We start from the raw sequence: 18,791 nt of genomic DNA on the forward strand, positions 1-18,791 counted from the left end.
CTAGAGAGTTATAATCGAGACTCGAAATTTAGACCCGATTTCGAGTCTCGTCATTTTAAAGAAAACTGACCTTTTCTAATGGACAAATCACATTTAAAAGCCACTCATAATATTTCTTGGTAAAAATTATTATAAAGTAGGCAAAAAATAACTAATTAAATTTGGCCTCCTAGAGAGTTATAAACAAGACTCGAAATTTATACCCAATTTCGAGTCTCGTCATTTTAAAGAAAACTGACCTTTTCTAATGGACAAATGACATTTAAAAGTTAATCATAATATTTCTTGGTAAAAATTATTATAAAGTAGGCGAAAAATAACTAATTAAATTTGGCCTCCTAGAGAGTTATAATCGAGACTCGAAATTGGGACCCGATTTCGAGTCTCGTCATTTAAAAGAAAACTGACCTTTTCTAATGGACAAATCACATTTAAAAGCCACTCATAATATTTCTTGGTAAGAATTATTATAAAGTAGGAGAAAAATAACTAATTAAATTTGGCCTCCTAGAGTTATAATCGAGACTCGAAATTTAGACCCGATTTCGAGTCTCGTCATTTTAAAGAAAACTGACCTTTTCTAATGGACAAATCACATTTAAAAGCCACTTATAATCCTCCTTGGTCTACACTCTTACCCAGTAGGCCAAACATCCCTACTTAGACTTTGCCTCCTAGAGGGTTATAATCAAGACTCGAAATTGGGCCCTAAATTTCGAGTCTCGATTATTCTCTAGGAGGCAGAATTTAATGAGCTATTTCTCACCCATTTATAGTATTTTGACCAAGAAATCATATGATTTTTGGTCATTTGACCTTTAAAAGGTCAGTTTTCAAAAAGACGAGACTCGAAATTGGCCTCCTAAATTTCGAGTCTTGATTATAACTCTTTAGGATGCAAAATTTAATCAGCTATTTCTCGCCCACTTTATAATAATTTTCAGCCTGAAGTATAGGGAGTCAATTTTTAAATGTGATTTGTCCATTAGAAAAGGTCAGTTTTCTTTAAAATGACGAGACTCGAAATCGGGTCTAAATTTCGAGTCTCGATTATAACTCTCTAGGAGGCCAAATTTAATTAGTTATTTCTCTCCTACTTTATAATAATTTTACCAAGAAATATTATGAGTGGTTTTTAAATGTGATTGTCCATTAGAAAAGGTCAGTTTTCTTTAAAATGACGAGACTCGAAATTGGGTCTAAATTTCGAGTCTCGATTGTAACTCTCTAGGAGGCCAAATTTAATTAGTTATTTCTCGCCTACTTTATAGTAATTTTTACAAAGAAATATATATGAGTGGCTTTTAAATGTGAGTGGTCCATTGAAAAGGTCAGTTTTTTTAAAATGACGAGACTCGAAATCGGGTCTAAATTTCGAGTCTCGATTATAACTCTCTAGGAGGCCAAATTTAATTAGTTATTTCTCGGTTACTTTATAATAATTTTTACCAAGAAATATTAAAGTGGCTTTTAAATGTGATTTGTCCATTAGAAAAGGTCAGTTTTCTTTAAAATGACGAGACTCGAAATTAGGTCTAAATTTCGAGTCTCGATTATAACTCTCTAGAAGGCAGAATTTCATTAGTTATTTCTGACCCATTTTATAGTATTTTGACCAAGAAATAATATGAGTGGGTTTTGAATGTCATTTGTCCATTAGAAAGGGTCCGTTAATGAATTTCATTATCGTGAAAATGCACGTTTTTGTGAATATGTGTGTTAATATGTATGTCTGTGAATGTTTTGTGATTGCTTGTTTTGTTTGTTTAAATACTTTTTGTATTACTGGAAACTCGATATTATAAAGTCAAAACCTGAAAATTTGACACTCGATATTCGAAATTTGAGACTCGAAACTCGATATTATAAACTTGAAACTCGAAATTTGACTGTCGATACTCGAAACTCGAAATATAAGACTCGAAACTCGAAATATGAGGCTCAAAACTCGAAATATGAGACCCGAAACTCGAAATATAAGACTCGAAACTCGAAATACAAGACTCGAAACTCGAAATACAAGACTCGAAACTCGAAATATAAGACTCGAAACTCGAAAAATTTAACTCGAAACTCGAAATATGAGACTCGAAACTCGAAATACAAGACTCGAAACTCGAAATACAAGACTCGAAACTCGAAATATAAGACTCGAAACTCGAAAAATTTAACTCGAAACTCGAAATATGAGACTCGAAACTCGAAAAATAAGACTCGAAACTCGAAGTATAAAACTCGAAACTCGAGACTCGAAACTCGAGACTCGAAAATTTGACTCGAGACTCGAAACTCGAAGATAAGCAACACACTACAGTTGCCCCAGGACCGTCGTGCAGCAACGGTCTGTGATGTATATACCGAAGATGCATGATTTCAGCCCATCCCCCGCTGACTACGCCACGGGGGGTCATTGGTGAGAGGGAATTTTGCACATCCCCGTCACCCATCTTTAGCGAGTGCCCCCGACTCAAACATTGTTGGCATGGATGGTAAAGGGAACATGTTTTGTATTTTACGAAATCGAACTGTTTGTAAAACGTTGTCATTATTGATTAAAGTGAATACCTGTAGAGTACTAATGTTTCATTTTTCGAAAATTATTGTGCTGAAATATATAATCTTTTAAACATGTTTAGCAGAAACATTCACATTGAAGGTTTATTAAACGGAATTGAATACCCCTTTTCAAGATGTTGCCACACGTAATGCTTTATATTTTGTTTATTCGCAGTAGTATGCTAAGACATTCTGACATGTTGCCGGAATGCGTGAATCTAAATGAAAACCGATTTGAGCTATAGTCAATAAGTTTTATGGCACTTAATGAAGTCGCCGTCAGATGTAGTTGAATATGGAAAGGATAATAATGTTTTCAGACATGTTCATAAATTTAAGTTATCGGCTAGTATTCAATGGATGAACAAATTCTGCGGAGGAAATGTAAAACATCCGACAGGTATAGATGTCGGAAGCTTTCGTCTAGCTTCACAACCGAAGTACTATATAGTACTAGTATGTAGTATGTACCTGGTTCAGTATTTCGTATTTTGTAACATTATTTGTTTATTTGTAACTTTATTTTCTACTTTACTGACAATTGTTTGGGATTTCTAAAAATAAATAATATATCAAAAGCAGCGGCTACGAACATTACCCCGAGTTCCTGACACGAATAACATGCTTCTGATATTTCATGTATTTAGCAAAGATAGTGCTAGAAATACATTTATGGACGTCTCCGAAAAATCACGTAAAGATTTGGACTGAAAGTGCTTTTTTTCTTCTTTGCTTTTCTTTTCTTTTCAGCAGATATTTTGTTCAGAAGTGGGAGATTTTAATTGGCAAATCACATAATACAGTTTGAATGTGTAAAGATCATCACAGCTGCTTTTTAGCCAAAAAGATCGATTTCCATTGTCTAAATCAATATATTATTGAAACATCAGGCGGAGGGGCCATATTTAGCCTTAGCTTTGGATATTTAATTATTTTATTTATATTCCACCAAACTTATCCTGGTGGAAAATCAATAAAATAATTAAATATCCAAAGCTATCGTTAAATAGGGCGCCTCCGCCTAATGAATAACACCTACAAATCATATACGACGTACTTTGCTTGATTTATTGTTGATGAGTTATATACGTTTTACAAAGGTGATGTGGTTCCAGCCCTCTATACAATATAACTCGAAGAATCACAGGACCTACAAAAGTATATAAGGGAGCGATCGTTATTTATGCCAGGGGGGGGGGGAATGGGTAAATTTAGGGGGGAACACAAAAATTTTTTGTGGTCTTGAGGGGGGAACCTGAAATTTTTAGTTGAACCAGGAGGGGGGATTGTTAAATTGTAATTGGAGAAAATTGGGAAAACAAGGGGGAACGCGAAAATTTTGAGCGGACGCGAGGGGGGAACGCGAAATTTTTTGTCGATATATTTGCCAAAACACCCATTCCCCCCCCCCCCCCTGCCGTAAATAACGATCGGTCCCTAATGTGATATTTGAATCCTTCTTCGCGCTCGCTATAAACTTGATCAATGCAATTTTTGCCAAAGCTCATTACCATTCGCAGGATGCTGCGAACGACCAAATCGCCACAATTGAAAATAGTTACTAACATGACTTGATTAACTTTCAAGTGCGTTTATAGTACTGTAGATTAATCAATGTCGATGCCATAATTGAGCCATATAAATTAGGTGATAAAGGCAACCGAATTGACATACACTCTCCTTGTGGGTCACTTATTCGTTTATAAAAAGACGTTAGCCCTTATCTCAGAATTCGAGTTCCAAGGTCAAAGTTTAAAGTAGTTAAATTTTAAAGTTGCTCAACTTGCTCGTTTTCAAACTTATTCCAGAATATTCATGATATAGGACATAGGACATTTGGTTACCTACAGCAAAATAGGCCACAATCAATAGGACTGATTAGGTATTGACCCGTTTTACTATCTTACCTCAACGAAACAACATTCCTTATTGAAATTGTTATAACAAGTCGAACATTTTGAGACCATTTCAAAATTGGAGGAAATTTTCTGTTTTGACCCACGTGGAGCCCTAATGTTGACCTTCGACCTTTTTGCTCATAACTAAGGAACAATAAGTCGTAGATAGGTCAAACTACATATTTTCTTAATCATTATGACCATAGGAATAGTTGGGAATTGGTTTTAGCATAATGTGCGCAACTTTGAACGACCCCTGTATAAGCTTTGACCTTGGAATTATGGGATTGCAAAATTGGCTGACGTTGGCTATTCGCATTTTTTCTAACACTCCTCCCTACGTCAAAAAGCTAGCACAGGTCTCCCTAAAATGAACATTTCTAGCTCAATTAATACAAAAGAACAATATATCACTAGCCCTAGGCCTACATGATATAACATGGATAATCTCTCCTGTCACTCGTGTTGATTTTTACTTACGCGTTTACATTATGTACAGTTGTGTACAACTTACAAATTGAGGCCCTTGTCGGCTATGTCCCTTTTTACATACAAAACATCTGCAAGTCACGTGTTAGATTAGGAATGTCCTCTCATTGTTGCAGGTTGTGACAAACAGCTAGCCAACAATCATGCTGAATTCTATAGTGTATTGTCCCTTCAACAAAAGGGTAGTATTAAATTATCATTACGCCTCATAAGCCTACATAGGTCAATCGCATCAAATGTGCCACAATTGGGTATCACGAATCGTTATATATGATGTGCAGTAAATATTCATATATTCTTTTATACATAGGATGCTTCAATTTTGACAAATATTTCATTGAAAACCCTCTCACTCGGTTATTTAAAAAAAAATGTAACCACGCTTCCCTAGAATGTGCAATAAATTAGCATTAAAAGTTTTCTTATTTTAGCAGCATTCTAGAAACACTTGTCGTTTGGCGAAAAGAGGAGTAGGCTCAATTGATTGATTCGCTAATCTGCAGTACTATCAATCAAAAGTTTTAAGAGCTAATGATTTTTCAAAATTCAATGTATGTATCAATTAATCGAATTTGGCGTCATGTCCAATTTCAGGAGAATGCAGGGATTTTCTTAGTTGTATGACTTTTTTCATTATATATGTAGGTCCAAAACAACTAGACTAAATTAGACTGTAAATGTAATGTCATCATGAGAAAAAAGAGTGTTACAGCAGTAAATTGACTGCCCTACCCCAACCCTAAACCCTAAACTCCGTAAACGAGGACTGGACTTAAGTCTAGAAAGTTGTACCCTATTCGGTAACGGTACCAACAAGTTTCCTTATTCATAGATTCCCAGTCACATAACACACGTATACATATTTACATGGAAAAAAGTTTGGAATGCTTTTTTTTAAACATGCTTCTCTTTTCTTGGAAGGACACTCCTCTGATTTGACAGTACATAAAAAAAGTACAGACCTATTAGCCTATTGAAACATGTGTTTAAATTTTCAAAAGGATAATACAGAACAGAAAAAGGAGTGCTGGATGAAAACCAACCACGATAACAGGCAGGCTTCAGAAGTGGATCACCAGTAGACCATCTGCATGCCATCAATCAACTCATTGAGAAGGCAAATGTATATAACTTATATACGAAGCTATGTATTGGATATATAGACTATGAGAAGGTCTTTGTAAATTCTTGAGTAAATGAAGGATATGTACACATTCTTGAGGATGTTTACACAAATGCCGCAGCTAAATCCACATTGAAAACGATGTTTCCAAAACAATTCAAATTCAGCGTGGAGTGAGACAGGGAGATACTATATCCCCAAAAATATTTACAACAGCAATGGAAGATACATGTATATTCAGAATGCTGGATCTACAGGAGAGGGGTTCAACATACATGTAGATGGCGAGAAGCTAACGGATCTGACATTTGCAGATGATGTAGATTTGGTGACAACATCAGTAAAGGACATGGAGGTCCAGTTAAAAGTTCTGAATAAAGGAAGTAAAAAAGATTGGACTGAGCATACACAAAGACAAAACAAAATATATGACAAACCACCAGTCAGAGGACTCCATTGTAGTTGATGGTGACATTATCGAATAGGTGGGAGGCTACAAGTATCTTGGCCAAACAGTGAAGATGGAGGACAACACCAAGGAAGATGTTTTGATCAGAATAAAGGCAGGTTGTAGTTGCTTTGGCAGATTCAAGGATATTCTATGTGATAAGAAGTTACCAATGCATCTGAGAAGTGTGTATTGCCAACAATGGGGTCGAAACTTTCTAAACTTTTGTCCATGACTGTACTTATTTATTTTATTTTATTTTTCTAGATTGCCTAACACGCGTCAGCGTGTTTTAATTTGCGAATCTAATTTCCCCCTGGTACTTCGTTCCACTTATTTTCACATTTCAAAAGCATGTCAAATTTACTTCTGTAAGTTCATAGATTTAATTGCTCCACTAACACCTGCGACTTGTACGACGCTTATTATTCTGTCTGAACCTAATATAACTGAAAAGCTTGACACTCGACTCGTAGCAACCCTGGTAGTACTGCAGATTAATCAATTTTTAGGTCACAATTGAACCCAAGGTGATACAAGCAGCAGAATTTGCATATACACCCCTTCAGGTCACTTATAGGAGAAACCGTTAACCCTTTGTTTTTGGTGCGAATCATAACTATGGCACACCCAGCACGACAATCCCCCTCAACTTAAAGCAATAATGTGTGATTTGCATTTTTTTAAATGGATTCCTATTTAAATGTTAGTTTTCACTGATAGTTACGGATCACATTGTCCACACGCAATGTGTTCATTCAGCACTCGATCGATGAGCTCAGAATAAAACCGGAGATCTCCGGTTTTATTATAAATGTTAAAAAATGATTTTACAAATATTATTGCAGTGTATTTTCATTCAAAACGTTATAGAACGTTTTCATGACCTTTATATAACCCGACGAATGTTTTAAAGACATTTCTGCCGAACCTCAAACCCAAAATATAACTTGTTTAAAACGTTTTTAAAACGTTTTTGTGTTTACTTCTTACGAGTTTACAGCCCTAATTTGTACCACGCGATACATCACTACAACTCGAGTTTGTCGCGCTATTCCCCGAGAGAGCAGAATACAACAGCACTCATCGAGAGTTTGCAGCACCTAGAGAATTAACAGCGCCTCGAAAATTTTACAGCTCCTCAAGATGCGCAGCTAATGTTTTGTCAAAAGCTGGACGCCGGGCAGTTAATAAGTTATACTTCCTGACCATAACTTTGTTTGCGGACAATACAAAAAGCAAATGGCCTATATTGGGGGCATGCTTTCTTATACATTTTTTCCAAGTTCCTCTTATCATTCTTGAAAAACTAGCACATGTTGTTTGTCTATTTCGCCCCTTAAGGCACTGGTCTGCCATAAGTAGCCTAAATATACTTTTTGATTATATAACATGTAAAAAGAGGAGGATATTCGCTATCTGATGCTTCTTATTTGACAAAAATCTGAGTTCGTTTGTTAAGATTATCATTCATCGCGGTAGTAAACAATATTAATATTATTTCGCAAAATAGGTCAATGACCATAAAACCCATTGAACTTGACATGGATGTGTATGTAATAAAACATCATACATATTGCAAACTAGCATTATTAAATATCATATCAAAACGAAGATGTTAACACCATTTTCATGAAGATCGGAGCAAGTTTAAAATTTTGACCCTTTAGAGGTCAACACTTGACCTTTGACCTTTTTGGTAATAACTCAAGAAAGGTACATCCTAGATAGGTAAACTATACATTTTCTTATGACCAGAGGAATACATTAGTAATATCTCGGTGTGGATTATACATTATAGTAATGTTTTCGACGCAATTTGACGAAGGGACAATATTTTGTTTTGGGAACAGCAAAATGTGTGTACTAGCATACTAGGGACTATCAGGATTACGAAGAAATAGGTTAGAAAACCACATCTGGGTGCATGGGACCCCCGGGACTAGACTAAATAGGCGCCATTTTACTTCCTACATTATGTTATTCTCGTGTTATAATACTGAAGCCGCCGTCAGATGTAGCTGAAAATGGGAAGGAGAATGCGTTGTCAGACATGTCCATAAATTTCAGTTATTGTAATCAATGGATGAATACATTGTTAACACTAATTTTAAATTATAAGTTCAGTATACAATATATTCGGCGGTAGATCCATGGGATATGCGGTGATTGTCGAGGTATTATATAAGCATGATATAATTAGAACAGCTGATCAAGCCCCGGGGATCAAGCTAGTAGATCAAGTCAGAGTGATTCCACTCCATCCATATGGTTAGCTACTGTTTGAGACAAAACAGGTACAATTTGGCGAATGGTGAGGTATTTTACGAGCTGAATTCGCCTGACCTTGATTCTTCTATCGTAAATGACTCCTTACCATGGTAACACAGAAATTATATAATTGATGTTGTTTTAGTCGAGTCATATTCTGCCGCCCACAACAAAAGCATTTCGTGGACAGTGCCTCAAAAATTCGATACAGAAAGACCTGTGAAAAAAACAAAATCACTGGTCATATTATATGTTCGTCATCCTAATCTTTGACATTTTAACTAGTCAATAGTACAATAGGGCTTGGTGCTTATTGTGCCATTGACTGGTTAAAACAGGTGAGGGATTTGAATGACGAATATATAAGACCAGTGATTTTTTTCACTGGTCTTTCTGCTTCGATCTTTAAAGGCAAACGTATATGCCAGTCTGTATACTTCCACATTAGAAATGTAAATAGTATTAGAAAAATCTTAACAGATGAAACTGCTGCAACCATTATTCATGCACTTATTACATCACGCCTTGACAATGGAATTTCTCTTCTAACTGGCTTCACTGATCGCTTACTTCGCAAACTTCAACTTGCACAAAATGCTGCTGCTCGTATTCTTACAACGACACGAAAATTTGATCACATAACTCCTGTATTAAAAGATCTTCACTGGCTACCTATTCGTGAGAGAATTGACTTTAAAATACTCATTTTAACTTGGAAAGCTGTGAATGGCACTGCACGAGAGTATTTAATGAATCTTCTTCTTCCATATACTCCGAGTCGCACACTTTGGTCTTCTGATAAACAATTACTTGTCGTTAGACGGGCTTCATCTACATTTGGAGATCGAACCTTTTCTGTTGTTGCACCCACACTTTGGAACTTGTTACCTCTGAATATAAGAAACTGTGATTGTTTTCAGACTTGTTAAAGACTTATTTATTTAGCAAAGCATATGCCAAACATAACTGATGTATGTATATATTTTAATGCTTAATTGTACTTGTACTTTATGTATGTTAATGTTTAATTGTACTTATTTGTTTTTCATGTCTGCGCCTCGGAATAGTTCCACTAGATTGATGGCGCATTACAATAATTGCTTATTATTATTATTATTATTATTATTATTATTATTATTATTATTATTATTATAATTATAATTATTATTATTATTATTATTATTATTATTATTATTATTATTATTATTATTATTATAAGGCATTGTCCACATAATAAGGAACCAACTGACATTGTTGACTTTTTTGAGACAATTGGCAAAACCCGTCACTAGATTCCATAGATATGTACAGTATGGCCCATTTTGAGTAGGATGTTTTGGGTGAGATACTAATTTGCTTGGGCATCTAATGATGAAAATTTGCGAAATTCGAAAGGTCAGTCCAGTATTTTATTTACCTTCTGATACTACGTCTGGATGACATCAACATGAGCAACAATATATTTTAGGAAGTTCAAACTGCTATTTTTAATCAGCAATGATACGTCTGAATGTGACAATATTATTGGAATATTTTGACATGGGTTTGAACAAATTTGAACAGTTTTAATTTTACTTGTAAAATGTAAGACTTTGACCTTGAAATTCTCGAATTGCCCATCGACAACATTTAAACCCCCTAAATTGTATTTTGTTCTACCCAAAGTAAAGAGCAAATATAGCGTTCTCTATTAAGTTTTGCTTTTCCTCTGGCAGCAGTCATGTACATAATCTCCAAGGGTATAAAAACCTTCACAATTATTTCACTGTACATTGCTAATATTTTGCAAATGTGTAAAATTATATTTTTGATTTTTTTTTAAACCCACCTTCATGGCTCAAAATTTTACTGTCAAGTTTCTTGTACCCCATTTATATAACTTTAAATTTATGACACCAATCGCGTCATGATCACGTATTGCTATTTATATTAATTCAAGATCAAAATATAGTAGTATGTAAAGGTAGCAACCGTTTGAGAGCCAACTTGGATTTAGAGGTGACAGAGGTAAATGCGCAAGGACACACCAAGTACATTGCGTCTTATGCAATAAGAAAGCGATTAAATGAGGTGTGCTTACAAATTTAATTTTATCATTTACTTTGTGCAATCCTCTTTCCTCTCATGTAATCACATTAATAAAGGCAGTCCAATCTATTTATAGTTTGGGAAATCCCCAGATAATACAATATGGTTATGAATATGAACAACCCTGCTCGTTCAGAGAAGCTATAGATTGGCCTGCAAATATCGAGTCCGGATCTTGGTAGTTTTGCATCGCATTTCAAGATCATGCGACGTCGCTTCACAGCAGTTGTGGACAGTAATGGCGAACACGCAAGATACTGATGAAAGAACTGAAACAAAAGAACTAAAAAACAGAAATAACAAAAACTAAAGTTGCGAAAAGTACAAAGAAGCAAAAAAGTGACACAAAAACGTATTGTTTTGTTGCGCTGGCAGTAATACGGTATGTTCTTTTTGTAGACTGGCCATGTTAGTCCCTTTTATCATTCGACCTTTACCCATTCATATGCTTATAACATTGCTTATAACATTTCTTGTGCAGGTCGCAGTAGATCCAGTGTCAAAGCAATAATGTGTGATTTGCATAAAGAATAGATTCCTATTTAAATGTTTGTTTTCACTGATCACATTATCCCCTTTTAATTTCTAGCCAAAAAATGAGGTATAACGAAGAAAATTGCGATTTCATCCCAGCGCTTACAATGAGTGTACTACGCTCGCCGATCGTATTACATGTAATACTGCACAGAGCATCGCGCTCGACGTGTGTACACATAAGCTGACATCCACATGATCCACGGGACATGTTAGCAAACACTCGATCGGTGAACTCGGAATAAAACCGGGTCTCCCCGGTTTTAATATAAAAAGTTACATTTTATTGTTATTAAAGCACTTCAGACTAAATCTTTTACGTGGTATTTTAGTACACCACTGGGCATTATAATTATGCAAAAAGTAGAAATCCGAGTAAAATTGAGGGCGTCGCTGTGAAGCAAATCACACATTATGGCTTTAAATGCGCAGCATACGATATTACATCTTTTAACATGATTAATAAACATCTATTTCTCTAATATTGTTAAATTTTAAAATTATGTGGGGTATTTTTTTCAAGTGTAAATATAATTGCACTTAATGTACCTATAAAGAGGGTTAGGAGGATAGTGTCGTAACTCCAAAGAGGACTACTTAAAATTGGAGGAACCCTCTGCAACGGAGTGAAGTGCCAAGCAGTGGTATCAGATAGTTCTGAATATGAAATGATAGCAACTATGGCGGTAGAAGAAGCAGAACGAAATCAGACAAGAGGAAAATAAATAAATAAAATAAATAAATTTTGGGATTTATAGTGCACGCAGTGCACGATGCCAACCCCAGTCGTCTGCACACTTTACAGATTTTCGCTAACCACTGTGGCTCAAGACACACCATATATGACCTAGTAGTAAACCATTTTACTTGCATTAGAGGCGCTGTGTCGATGTCCTAGTCTACCAACATTATACCATCGCAACCTGGATCAGCTTTCCAAGTAAAGTACGGGTAAAGAGACACAATAGACAGCTAGTTCCTTGTCCAGGGGAATTTCAAGCTATATAAAATTATTTTCACGAGAACATATTTTTATCTATTGTGATTATTTCGGTTCAAAATGAAGAAGGAATATTTCTGATACTGAAAAATATATTATAATTTTATCATTAAAGCATTTGAAAATTGAACTCGGGCCTCCAACTTCAATATATTTACATTCAATATATTGTATTATTGAAAATTGTTGAATTTTCTTGTATTAATAATATTATTGTTTTGGATGAAACAAAAGATCGACCTACCAACCCTCCAAAGTTTTTTCTTGGAAGAGCTACTAAATAATACATTTTTATTTAACCTTTAACGAAGACATCCCGGGAAGACATACACTTGAAAACAATACATGTAATTGTATTTTGTTACAGTAAACTGCATGTTGTTAAAGCGCTGATCTTGTTGAGAGCAATTTTTCTCTTATTTATTCATTTCCCTTTCTTACTTATATATAGAATACAACTTGACACAATTATACGAACGCGTACCTTGTTTATACAACAAGGGGTGGTGTAATAATTATGCATCCCGGGGTAAATTGCGTGGGGCCACAAAGATTTTTGGGTAGGCCGAAAGGGGGCAAGCATTTTGGCAGGACGAAAGGAGGGAAGCTATAGATCATCCCCTTAAAAAGGTATAGGAAAATGTTATGAAAACAAAAAAATACGCTGTGCTTCCATCACATGATTACACAATTTAAGATTATAAATGTGGGTTCTCTGATTGTGAAAAGATTTTTCCATGACCGGAGGGGGGGTAGTAATGTTTGGCAGACTATTTTTATAATTAATCCTCACACACTACTCCCTTAAAAACACAATCCAACATACGGATTTAATTTCACAGCCTCTAACGCTTCGCCAATCTAAACTTGTTATAATTTCAATGATCGTTTAATTCAAAATCAGAGAGGATTGCCATGATTGCGTAGTTCATAACAGACGCCGTGAATGACAATCATCATTAGCAATTACAATTTTCCTTCAAGTAAAGTCAAATAAATGGTTGGGTGGCAAATATCACTTTTCCTATACCTGTTCATATTTATTTAGGGTTCATGTATATAACAAAAATATATAGCTTATAGTTGGGGATGTAACAGGGCCTGCATTGGACCCCTCAGAGATTTAATGACACCTATTTTATTGAAGCGCTATTGATGGATGGGTGTCCTTTACCAGATTTGACATGTTCCCAAAATTATATGCGCAAACAAGGGTCAATCAAAGATCAACACAGAGATCATATTTACCATACCAAAGTATTCCTCTAGTCTCAAGGATTCAGGCAGTTTGACCTACCTGCGACATACCGTTCTTGAGTTATAAGCAAAGAGATCTAAGCTGGGATGGTCGATTTTTTGGTGACATAGGGTAAATATGAAAAATGCTCCGATTTCAACGAAAATGGTCTCAAATTGCCCGTCATGTAAAGTGAAACAAGGAATAGTTTACCATACACTCAATCAACATGATCAACAGGGGGAATTTAAAAGAGGGACATTTGCTGTAAAAAAAAATCGGGGAATGAATAATAAAAGGGGGGATTTAGCGGAGTTCGGACACCGTAGGTAAGCAATATTTGGCAGACCATTTTGAGAATTCACTCCATATAATTATTGCACGGTCCCTAACGCTTCACGTATAATTATTGCACGGTCCCTAACGCTTCACGTATAATTATTGCACGGTCCCTAACGCTTCACGAATCTAATTTTGTTATCATTTGATGGTTTAAAAATCAATGACGATTGCGAAGTCAAAACAGACGTGAATGTCAATATCTTCACTTGCAATTAAAAATTAAAAGTAAATGGGTGAATGGCAAAGTTCACTTCTCCTGTTTCTATATTCTCTACATGCCATAAAGTATATTTGATTCAAATGTGCACCTGTTTGTATTTATTTAGATGTGTATTAATTTACAGATGTAACAGGGTGTGCATTGCACCCCTTCTGAGATTTAATGACACCTATCTTTATTCATTAAGCAGCCAAAAATCAGTTTTCATTATCTAAATCAATATATTATTGAAAAATAACACTTCGATGTTTTGCAAAAGTTCATTATACAAATCATATACTTTGAAAACTTGCTTGATTTATTCTTATGTACGTTTTACAAAGGTGTTGTTTCGGCCCTCTTTACAACATAACTCAAGAACCACAGGACCTACAAAAATATATCTGTGATATTTGAATTTTTACACTCGCTATGAAATGATCAATGCAATTTTGCCAAAGCTCATAACCATTCGCAAGATGCTGTGAACTACCAAATCGCAACCTCAACAGTTTAAAATAGTTGCTAACCTCAAGGGGATGATCTGTACCAATTATCGCTTTCCCTCTCTCGACCTGCCAAAAATGCTCGCCCTCTTTCGGCCTACCAAAATATCTTTGTGGCCCCATGCAATTCACCTCGGGATGCACATAATTATTGCACCACCCCTTGTTGTATAAACGAGGTACGCGTTCGTACAATTGTGTCAAGTTGTATTCTATATAAGTAAGAAAGGGAAATGAATAAATAAGAGAAAAATTGCTCTCAACAAGATCAGCGCTTTAACAACATGCAGTTTACTGTAACAAAATACAATTATTGTTTTCAAGCATATGTCATTCCGGGATGTCTTTGTTTAAGGTTAAAACATGTATTGTTTAGTAGCTCTTCCAAGACAAAAAATTGGAGGGTAGGTCGATACCAATTTTTCATTGGCTCTTCCTCTATTTTCCTCCATTTTGAAAGGCTACCATTGTCACACGCCGTTGCATGCACTTCTTTATTATTTACTTTGAAAAAAAAACTGATTGTATAATCTTTTTGTTACAGTTTATTTATAAACTTGTAAGCAATTTGTGTGCTGATCATCTGCATTTTGTAAATTGCACGTTTGTATATAAAAGATCTTACTGAGTGCAAAATATCGGGCTACTGGCTATTTGAAGTTAAATACGTTTCTATTATAAATCTATTTCCTTTTCTTGATATTTATAGAATAATAGAATACGACTTGACCCATTTTATGAACGCTTACCTTGTTTATGCAGGCTGTATCAAAGTGATTGTATTCCATCCATTTTTTGTTGGTGGTTATAAAAAGCATACCTCTTCCAAACACACGATTGAATGCACTTGATATAACCAAATAATATTCATACCTTTTACTGTGGATTGATTGAGTGGTGGGTTTGGAAGAGGCGGGCATTTCAAAAACACCAAAACGGGTGGAGAACAATCATTTTGATACAGCCTGTACATTCGGGGTGGTACAATAATTATATATACCCCGGGAGGAAATTATGGGGGAAGCATTTTTGGCAGGTCGAAACGGAGATATCACGCCCCAAAAATGGTTTAAAAAAACGTTAGGGAAACAACAACAACAACACAACAAAACTGCATTTATATAGCGCCTTACGAAACACCTCAAGGCTCTTTACAGAGAATATACTAAAATACTTAACTTAGAGCGAAGAATGTTTTTTGGCACGGCCAATGGGGAGGGGTATGCAACATTTGGCATTTTGATAATTCACCCCTACATACAATTACTGCACAGCTCCTAAGGCCTCACGATTCTGACATTGTTATTATTTGATTATTTGATCATTTAAATAATCAGCGACGATTGCGTAGTTGTAGTTCAAAACAGACGTGAATGTCAATATCTTCATTTGCAATTACAATTTTAGTAAAGTCAAGTAAATGGTTGAGTGGCAAATATATTACTTCTACTGTTTCTAAAATGCTAAATACTCTACATGCGTAAAGTATGGTTTATTCAAATGCGCACCTGTCGATCATATATATTTAGGGTTCATTAGTTACTCCTGATTCCAGGAAAATACAGCACTAATTTTTTGGAATTAAAAAAAAATGTTATCTTGTTTTGCCAAATGAAACATAGCTAAATCCTTTAATTGGCATTAACTATTCCTAAAATTATAAAAACAAACAATTGCTTTGTTTGTTTTTCCCTTGGTGCGCACCCAGGTCCGTACGTCGGATTTTTTGGGGGGTGCTGATTGTGAAAAAGTGGACTTTTTCAAGAGGGGCGATTTTGTGAAAAGTAGACTTTCTTTCCCAAATTTGGATCTCTTTTGACCCAAAAAGCGTAAAAACTTGATTTTTTTTTTTGCTTGTTAAGCTCGCAAATTGTAATATTTTGGGACTTTTTGTGTACTTTTGCAAATTTCATAGCTTAGTTACCTCAAAGCAGAGTAGGTCTATTTAGTGAGCACACTGAGGTCAATATCATTGTCATCATTATGCAAATGAGATAATGACCACTACAGCCTGTCTCAAAAAAAAAATTGTGCAAGTGAAAAGCGCCCTCTCTGGCAATTAGAAAATACCGTTGTGAAATAATGCTTACATCAACGTCAAGGGTGTAGTCTTAGCTCTCAAATGCCGTTTGTTCTGTTCAATTTGCTTGTTTTAATCTCGAGATATGTTTAGTTAAAGACGAAAGGGTAAAATCACAATTGTGCCACTTTTACTATGGAAGAGGGCTTTACATGTAACAGTGATAGCATCAAGTTTATCAAGAGTACCTTCATGAAATCAAAAGAATACACAATACAAACAGTTTTTGACTGTTTTTACTGTTTTATCATGATGCAGGAATGATGATTCTCTTTTTCCACTTAAAAGAGATTAAAAGATAAATAAATATTTCACATTCTGTTGTAAAAATGGATTTCACATTCTGCTGTTTTTATTATAGATGATAAAGTTTAAATCAGTACCTTTAACAAATGGGACCATGTTGCAAAAGGTGAGCCGAGGTTGGGGCTTGTTGCTTTCTTTACGCTTTCTTTAAACTTGTTGATTTCTTTAAGTCATGTACGTTGTCAACGTTTTTTGTCGTTTTTGCGGGTTTTTTTTTTTTGGTTTTGTTTTTTTTGTTTTTTTTTTTTTTGGTTTTTGTTTGTTTGGTTTGGTTTTTTTTTTTTTTTTTTGTTGTTGTTTTTTTTTGTTTTTTTGGTTTTTGGGTTTGTTTTTTTTCTTCTTCTTTTTGTAGATCCGTTACATACCCTCCATACAGCCCGATGTTTTCTGGCAACCTTTTGTGAATAATGTCGAAAACATTTGTGTTTGCTGGGCAATAATCGGTCATAACTTTAAAATGAAAAATCATTATGCTGTTGCAATTTGCGTGTATTTATTCTTTACTTTAAAATGAAAATGTGATAGTATTTTTTTTTGTTACCGTCTGGAAACCCGAAACAGATGATGTGTGCTGATCATCTGCATGTTGTAAATTGCATGTTTGTTAAAGATCATGTCTTGTTAAGGGCATCATCTTGGGCTAATGGCTATTTGAAGTCAATGCGTTTCTATTATTTATTCATTTCCTTTCCTTATTGATTTGACCCAATTTTATAAACGCGTACCTTGTTTATACAGGCTGTATCAAAATCAGTGTTCTCCTACCCTTTTTTTGTTTGGTGGTTCTCATGGTTATGAAAACCTCTTCCAAACTCACGATCCCGGAGCACTATTGGATCTACTTGAAATTACCAGTCTTTATACATTGAACCATAGGTCAGAGTAAGTGCAAGTACAGCCTCCGTGTGGTAGCAACATTGATGTGGATCCGATGGTGGGTTTGGAAGAGACAGGGATTTCAAAAACATCAAAACGGGTGGAGAACAATCATTTTGATACAGCCTGTAAAATAAAGGGTGGTGCAATACTGTGTACCCCGGGCAGTTGTAGCCAGCGGGGGCCGGGGAGCGGGGGGTTAAGCCACTGACAAAAAAAAAATAACAGAGAGAGGTGCCCCTCTGACGAAAAATAAAAAAGACGATCGGGAAGGCAAAGGAAAAGAAAAGGAGAAATGTTTCCCAACAAAATTTATTCTGATCATGGGCCAAAATAGTGTAAAATGTCAAATTTTGGCGCGATACGCGAACTCATTGTCCTTTTAAATCGTTTTATTTATTTTTTTGGAAACTCGAAGACTTGACTCTAAAAACTAGTATGTGTATTATTATATCAGGTCAAAAAGGTTCAGAAAAACTTAAGAAACGTTTTGAATTTGAGTTACCGAAATGGGAGCAAGGAAGTTTTTGGTACGTCGAAAGGGGCAAAGCACGGCCAAAGGGAGGGGTAAGTATATGTGGCAGATCATTTTGAGAATTCGCCCCCATATAATTATTGCACGGCCCCTAACGCGAATCTGAATTTGTTATTATTTGATCGTTAAAAAATCAGCGACGATTGCGTAGTTCACAACAGACGTCAATATCTTAATTTGCAATTACAATTTTACCTCAAGTAAAGTCAAGTAAATGGTTGAGTGGCAAATATCACTTCCCTGTTTCTACATGTTTGCTCTAGATGCAATAAAGTATATTTTATTCAAATGTGCACCTGAATT

The 18,791-nt window shown here is 35.3% G+C and overlaps 1 protein-coding gene across 2 annotated transcripts in view; it reads right to left on the reverse strand.

The window, feature by feature from the left end:
- The window catches only part of LOC140152421 (uncharacterized), a 39,195-nt gene that overhangs the window by 19,504 nt on the left and 900 nt on the right, over positions 1-18,791 (reverse strand). The gene's annotated exons all lie outside the window — the stretch shown is intronic.

Source organism: Amphiura filiformis, chromosome 5 (genome assembly GCF_039555335.1).
Source record: "Amphiura filiformis chromosome 5, Afil_fr2py, whole genome shotgun sequence".
In the NCBI taxonomy this organism is placed as follows: domain Eukaryota; kingdom Metazoa; phylum Echinodermata; class Ophiuroidea; order Amphilepidida; family Amphiuridae; genus Amphiura; species Amphiura filiformis.